At 44.7% G+C, this 8,139-nt stretch overlaps 1 non-coding gene and 1 pseudogene across 1 annotated transcript; both read right to left on the bottom strand.

The window, feature by feature from the left end:
• Nucleotides 1-5,934: 5,934 nt before the first annotated feature.
• LOC128070066 (E3 ubiquitin-protein ligase SIAH1-like) lies at nucleotides 5,935-6,794 on the bottom strand (annotated as a pseudogene).
• Nucleotides 6,795-7,166: 372 nt separating this feature from the next.
• On the bottom strand, nucleotides 7,167-7,239 carry TRNAR-CCU (transfer RNA arginine (anticodon CCU)). Its single transcript has one exon. It is a non-coding gene; the product is annotated as a tRNA-Arg (tRNA).
• Between the last annotated feature and the right edge of the window lie 900 nt (nucleotides 7,240-8,139).

Below are 8,139 nucleotides of genomic sequence, written 5' to 3'. Positions count from 1 at the left end.
TTTTCAGTCAGGGTCCAAGATAAGAGGTCTTTTAGCTGTTTGAGGATATGAGCTGTTGTTTGAAGGGTATGAGGCATCTGAGTTCTTTTGGGTGTGTGTTCCATGACATAAAACCACTGTGTCACTTGGGGTATACTCATACATTTGGTGGTTTCTGTGTAAGGGTGTGATGCCTCTGACTAATAATTGATCTGTTAGAATTTGATCAGGTTTATGTTTCAAGTTGGAGTTGTCTTTGCCAATTGGTTTCCATGAACTCTGTGAGTCTGTTTGAAATCTGTTCCCAATTTAGGAGTTTCTTGAACAGGTTTTTTTTTTTTTTTTTGGTGGTGGTCTGTGTCCAAGGTGTGACATGTCTGAACACTCTAGGTGAATTTAGACTCTCTGGTGACTATGTCTAGGCTGCAAGAACTCTCTAGGGGACCTGTACCCCATAGTGTGAAATCTCTGGGATATTTTGGATCCTGGTCCCAACACAGGGGGTCTGTGAACTCATGGGCATCTGTGTTCATGGCCTAATGTCTCCAGATTGTTTTCTGGCTTGTGTCCAAGAGTGCAAGTTCTCTGAGCTCTTTGGGGTTTGGGTCCCAGGATGTGAACTTTCTGCAATTTGGGGATCTATGTTCAGAGTATGAAGTCTGTGTGTTTTTTGGGGTGTAAGGTCCTGTGTCACATGATGGGAATTATGAGCCATTTGGGATATGTTCCCAGGTGTGAAGAGTCTGTCCCTATGGACAATCTCTGTTAAGAGTATGATGTCTCTGACCTCTGTTCTGTTTCTAAGGGGTGGCGTCTGTTTAGCCATCTGTGTAACTGTGTGGTATCACTGTTTGTCCATGGATTGGGGTTCCAGAGTGTGAGTCTTCTGAGCTGTTTGGGGTTTTATGTCATGTCCTCTGAACTGTTTTGGAGAGCTGACTCTCAAGGGGATGAGATCACTGAGGTACTTGCCACCTGTGCCCCTGAGTGAATAGTTTGAGCCCTTAGGGGGTTGTGCGTCCCTAGGGTGTGAATTGCCAGAGCCGTCTGGGGTATGTGTTCAGGTCTGAAGGTCTCCAACATATTAGGATTCTATGTGATCGGATGTGAAATCTCTGCTTCAGATTTTCTCTGAACTTGCGAGGTCTGTGAGGTTGGTGAGGAGTTAGGGGTGGAGAGAGTGGACCCATTCCAAAGCTTAAGGCCTCAGAATTGTTTTCTGTTGCACCCACAGTGTAAGATCACTGAGCTCTTTGGGACTGTGTCTCAGGGTGTGAAGTCTCTGCAGTGTTTCCCAGTCATTGTCTCAGTTTATGAAATCTCTGAGGTTCTTGGGAATCATTGTCCACGGCCTCAGAATTGTGTTGAGTCTGAGTGTGTGAGGTCTTCTGAACTTTGCGGAAGTCTCTGTCAAAGATGCGGGAACTCACAACTCTTAATGGTCTAAATCTTATCACATGAAATCTTTGAGCTATTTGGCAGACGTTTTCATGTGTGAGGTCTTTGATGTTTGTGTGGGTTTCAGCTATAGGAGGAGAAGGCACTGGCAACCCACTCCAGTACTCTTGCCTGGAGAATCCCATGGCCAGAGGAGCCTGGTGGGCTGCAGTCCATGGGGTCGCTCACTTTCATGCACTGGAGAAGGAAATGGCAACCCACTCCAGTGTTCTTGCCTGGAGAATCCCAGGGACAGTGGAGCCTGGTGGGCTGCTGTCTATGGGGTCGCACGGAGTCGGACACTACTGAAGCGACTTAGCAGCAGCAGCAGCAGCAGCAGCTATAGGAATGAGATTTTTTTTTGTAAAAAAAAAAAAGTTATTGGATTATAGTTGTTTATCATTAGCTTATGGGCTTCCCTGCTGGCTCAGCTGGTAAAGAATCCATTCGCAATGTGGGAGACCTGGGTTCGATCCATGGGTTGGGAAGATACCTTGCAGAAGGGAGTGGCTACCAACTCCAATATTCTGACCTGGAGAATTCCATGGACTGTATAATCCATGGGGTCACAAAGAGTCAGACACAACTGAGCAACTATAACTTTCATGTGCTTTTACAGAGCCTCAGCAGAGTGAAGCCACAGTGTACAAGGAGCCTGGGGTCCTCTGCCACTACTTGGAAATCCACCTGTCAACCAGGAACACAGGTATTAGTCTGTGATGTTTATTATTGTGTTGCACCACTGACATTGGGGTGTTGGTTTGTTACTGCAGGAGAATTCATTCCTGAACACACACACACAGTACTGTGTGGATTGAATCCTCTGTGGAAATGGGCTCTGCAAGCTGAGGAGCTCAAGGACAGGGCAGCCTTCTTCTGGGAGGGCCTCCTAGCTTCTAGGATTTGCCTTTCCTTCCTTTATAGCAGACACAGCTCTGGCCAGGGGGTGGGGATGGGAGGGCATTTGCATCTCTAAGCTGGACACTGCTCTGGGCAACACTGCTGGGGGCGGAGTGACCCTGGACATGGAATGCTGTTCTTCAGAGACTAGAGATGAATGACGTGCTGGTGTTCTATAGCCTGCTTGGCTTTAATAATGGGTTTCAGGGTCCATCTAGAGTTGGGAGAATTCAGCCACAGCATTAAATATAACTTTGATTTCACTAAATGCCTCCAGTAGTGGCTTTCTTCTTCTCCTTAGAATGAAGGCACTTTCTGTTGTAAATGAGACCCTTCATGCTCCTTCCCACCCCCACCACTGGATCCAGTGCTTCTCCTAGGACAAAGCCCCTGGGGCTAGTGGGGCAGTGGGCAGGGGTTCCCCAACTGGGCCACCTTCAGGGCCATTTGATGTTCTTATGATACAGGCCCACACAATATGCTGTGATAGTTCTTGTTTAGACAGTATTATTTCTACCCCAAAGGAAATGCCTGCCTGAATTCATAGGCAGTTCCGTGGTTGGGACTCTGTGCTTTTTCACTGGCAAGGGCTGTGGATCAATCCCTGATCAGGGAACGAAGATCCCTGAAGCCTTGCAGCAAAACCAAAAAAAAAGAAAAGAAAAATGCTCTTTCCACTAGATCCAGACATTTAAACCACATAGGCTCTGCAGCTCTGTTTCCTTGTTTACAAAATGGACATGCTAGAACCTAGCCTGGCAATTTCAAAGGGGTAGTTAAGAGATTATCTGAAAGGTTTTGTTTTTTTTTTCAGTAAAGCTTTCTTCTCCCTGCAAGTAACAGAAAATTCTATTAGACGGCCTTCAAGTGGGAAGGCTTTATTTTCTCCCATTACCAGAACATTTGAGGTTGGCAGTCACAGGCTCAATGATACTGTAAACAGCTTCGAATATTCTCTCCATCTTTCATCTTGATCATCTTTAAGCATACTAACTTTTATGTTTTCATGTTTATGCCTTGTGGTCCCAAGATGGCTACTGTACCTCCAGCCTTCATATCTATATCCAATCCTGGAAAAAGGGATCAGGAAAAAGGCTTTCTAATGGGGCACTGTCTGGTTGAGTCTTCCAGCTTCTGGTGGCCGCTAGCATTTTTTGGCTTTGGCCACATCACTCCAGTCTCTTCCCCCATTGTCATAATGCCACCTCCTCTGTGTGTGCATCTCCTCTACTGTCTATCTCAAATCTCCCTCAGGCTCCCTCTTATAAGGACACTTGTGGTTACATTTCAGTTCAATTCAGTCGCTCAGTCATATCCCATTCTTTGTGACCCTGTGAATCAAAGCACGCCTCCCTGTACATCACCAGCTCCCAGAATTCACTCAAACTCACGTCCATCGAGTCGGTGATGCCATCCAGCCATCTCGTCTTCTGTTGTTCTCTTTTCCTCCTGCCCCAGCATCAAGGTCTTTTCCAATGAGTCAATTCTTTGCATGAGGTGGCCAAAGTACTGGAGTTTTAGCTTCAGCATCAGTCCTTCCAATGAACACCCAGGACTGATCTCCTTTAGGATGGACTGGTTGGATCTCCTTGCAGTCCAAGGGACTCTCAAGAGTCTTCGCCAACACCACAGTTCAAAACCATCAATTCTTCAGTGCTCAGCTTTCTTCACAGTCCAACTCTCACATCCATACATGACCATTAAAAAAACCATAGCCTTGACTAGATGGACCTTTCCTGGCAAAATAATGTCTATGCTTTTGAATATGCTATCTAGGTTGGTCATAACTTTCCTTCCAAGGAGTAAGCGTCTTTTAATTTCATGGCTGCAATCACCTTTTGCAGTGATTTTGGAGCCCCCTGAAAATAAAGTCTGACACTGTTTCCACTGTTTCCCCATCTATTTTCCATGAAGGGATGGGACCAGATACCATGATCTTCGTTTTCTGAATGTTGAGCTTTAAGCCAACTTTTTCACTTTCACTTTCATCAAGAGGCTTTTTAGTTCCTCTTCACTTTCTGCCATAAGGGTGGTGTCATCTGCATATCTGAGGTTATTGATATTTCTCCTGGCAATCTTGATTCCAGCTTGTGCTTCTTCCAGCCCAGCATTTCTCATGATGTACTCTGCATATAATTTAAATAAGCAGGGTGACAATATACAGCCTTGATGTACTCCTTTTCCTATTTGGAACCAGTCTGTTGTTCCATGTCCAGTTCTACCTGTTGCTCCCTGACCTGCATATAGGTTTCTCAAGAGGCAGGTCAGGTAGTCTGGTATTCCCATCTCTTTCAGAATTTTCCACAGTTTATTGTGATCCACACAGTCAAAGGCTTTGGCATAGTCAATAAAGCAGAAATAGATGTTTTTCTGGAACTCTCTTGCTTTTTCGATGATCCAGTGGATCTAAATGTGGTTTCATTTAGAGCCCGTCAGATAATCAAGATAATCTCCATGTCTAAGACTCTTCACTTAATCACACCTACAAAGTCTTTTTTGCCATATAAATGAACAGTCACAGGTTTCAAGGATTAGGAGGTAGATAATTTTGTAGGGCTATTAGTTAGCTTGGACTTTCCAGGTGGCAGTAGTGGTAAAGAACTCGCTTGCCAGTGCAGAAGACCTAAGAGACGTAGGTTGGATCCCTGGGTCAGGAAGATCCCCTGAAGAAGGATGTGGCAACCCACTCCAGTACTTTTTTACCTGGAAGATCCCATGGACAGAGGAGCCTGGTGGGCACAGTCCATAGGGTCACAAAGAGTCAAACACAACTGAAGTGCCTTAGCAGGCACGCATGTGTTAATTAGCCTTCTACAGTTGAGGATGACAGGAAGGGGCCCTTGAGTAAGTGACATCTTGGTTGAAATATAAAGGATATGAAGTTAACCAAGCAGAAGAAGGGGAGACAGAATGTGCCAGTGACATGTGTAAAAGCACTTGGAGATGAGAACAGTCAATGTTTTTTTTATTTATAGAAAAGAAAGTGAAATTTATTCAATGAAAACTAGAATTATAAAATTAGCAAATACAGGCACAAAAAAATATATACAAACAGCAGCAGCACTATGTATTGACTCACATAGGGGAATATCAGTGGTTCAAGGGCACTCAACACATCTTGTCAGTTAAAGGGAAAAAAATCCAAACATACACACACACACAGGCAAACAAAAAACAAAAACAAGAACCCAGCATTTTTCAACAGTACACTCAATCTACAGCAAACACAAATTCAGAACTGCTTTACAATGCTTCCTTTTTTAATACAAAAGATGCCCATGTTGCATTAAATATATCTGTATTTTTCAGTGGTTTACTGTTGATTTATTTTTAAATATTAATGTTATTACATGCAAATCTTCCCTCTATTTAACAGCCTTTCCTTTGTCTTTTTATTTTTATTTTTGGAGGGTATTTATTATTTTTGTTTGTTTAACCATTTATCATTTTTTAATTATTATTATTTTTTAACTTTATAATATTGTATTGGATTTACTATCATGTATCTAGCTTCCACCTACCAAAGATTTCTGGTTGGTAGGCAGGCAGGTGCCTTATTCTCTGGGAAACTGAATGCAATGGTTTTAAACACTGGCCAGAAAATGTTTGTTTGCCATTTCAACACATGGAAATAGTTACAGTGATGCATAAATTGCCATTTTCTGCAAAACGCTGTGCAATGCTGGTGTCAAAGACTAGGCAGTCACTGTTCATAATGGCTGTTGCAATTCCCTCATGAATAGATCGAGGAGTAGCTTCCCAAGCCAATCGCCGCCTATGAGCATTTAGCTCAAGTCAATAAGCAGAATTTTTAGCTTGTTCGTGTATTCCTATCAGCTGTACAATCGCAAAGAATTGCTGGTGACCATCTTGGTTTTCCTGTTTCTCCAAGACTAGCATGAAGTCAAAGTCAAAACAGGACTGCACCATCACCCAGTCAACAGCACCAGGAAGATTAATGTCTACAGCAAGGAAAACTATATCCTCTCCCTGTGAGGTTGTCATGGACTCATGGTGATGCATCAGATGTGGCACAACAGCATCCAAAGAGCCTTGCCATTTACAGGCAACACCAGGGAATGGACAGGAACAAGGCCTAAACTCACAGAGCTGTTCGTGGTCGGTCTGCCTTTTCTGTGTAGAGTTAGTTCACAGAGTTAGTTCACATCCAGAAGAGGAATATGTACACGGCAAAAGTACTGAACTGGCTACTTTGTCCATAGCCAAGTTGCGAGTGGACCCCAACGGGCCCCGGCAAGTCAGACAATGTGTGAGCTTTGGGCGACAGTTGAGACAAACGAGATGGCCACATTGACAGGGAAAAATGAGCGGTAACACATAGTCAAAGCAGACCGGTCACTCAAAAAGACTCGCCAGGTCATTGTTGGCCGCAGCAGTGTCAGGGCAGGCACACTCTGGGAGGATGGCATACATGTTGAGGTTCCAGTAGGTAGCGCTGGTGCAGCCTCACGGCTCATTTCTGTGGGTGGAGAGCACACTGCAAACCCTGGTTCTGGCTCAAACGCATTTCTTTGCCAACGCCAACCGCTGCCACCACCTCTTCCTCAGGCCGCCACTGAAGGGACACTCTGGGAAACCTTTGTTGGGCCACAGTTTTGCACGTCATCAAACCCCTCCCAGCGCTCCTGCTAAATATTGCACACTAAAGAGAGGCCCCCCTTGAGGAGGCACTACCTGTGCACTGGTGGCCTGGAGGCGGCAAGGACAAACAATATTTTTTTAAAGTATATTTATTTATTTGGCTGCCCATGTCCAAGTTGCATGACAGGAGATCTCTGATCTTCACTGTGGTATGTGGGATCTGTTTAGTTGCATCCTGTGAAATCTAGTTCCCTGACTGGGAATTGAACCCAGGACCTCTCCTTTAGGAGCAGAGAATCTTAGCCACTGGACTACCAGGGAAATCCTAAGAACAAACAATTTTAACCTGGGAAAACCAAGCCATTTAAGGTAGCAGACCAGCCTGTTGAGCAATAGGCACATTGCCAAGGCCCATATTAGCCCAGCCAGGCAGAGGGAAGAGAAGGAAATAGACAACCTGGCAATATCCTGGTGCAGCTCCATAATCGTGTGTAATGGACAGCCTGAGGGCTGGCCTGTGCCTCTCACCAGACCTGGAAACTTGGGCTGCCAGCCCCTACTCATGCACTCAGGAAGGCAGGTCTCTGGACCACAGTGTCCCCACCAGCACAGGTCAGTGAGGGCTGACAGTGGTTAAGATACTGGCTTCTAGAGTTGGGTGACCTGGGACCCCTGGCAGGGTGGCCTTGTGCAGTTTACCTATCCTCTCTGGAGTGCCCTCTCCTCTTTCTTGTACTCCAGGTAGTAGGTGTTTGCAAATGTTAGTAATTATGAATACCAAGAGGTATTATGAGCCTTGGGATATTTCAGGGGAGAGAGGTAAGAAGAATGTGGGGCCTCTAGGTCTGCATTTAGGGCGCCAGAGCTCACTTCCTCTTTTGTAAGCTGATTTAGTCTCTTATTGGTCAAGCTGGTTCAATTTGGTTTCTGTTACTTGTAAACAAAAGCATTTTATCTGATAACGATTTTTCTTTTTCTTTTTTTATGTAGAGAATTAAGAAAAATTTTAAAGTGGAGGATGTTGTGATGAAAAATTTAGCTGAAGTTCAGCAGTCTTTGTTTTTGTTTCTTTACATTTTACATTTGGAGCAAGCAGAATGATGCCCTTACCCCCCAAAGATGTCCCGGACCTAATTCCCAGAACCTGTGAATATGTTAGGAATTCCCAGGTGGCACTAGTGCCACAGATCCCACCTGCCAATGCAGGAGATGTAAGAGATG

The sequence above is a fragment of the Budorcas taxicolor genome, chromosome X, assembly GCF_023091745.1.
Source record: "Budorcas taxicolor isolate Tak-1 chromosome X, Takin1.1, whole genome shotgun sequence".
NCBI classification, from domain to species: domain Eukaryota; kingdom Metazoa; phylum Chordata; class Mammalia; order Artiodactyla; family Bovidae; genus Budorcas; species Budorcas taxicolor.
This window is presented reverse-complemented; position numbering and strand designations above follow the sequence as displayed.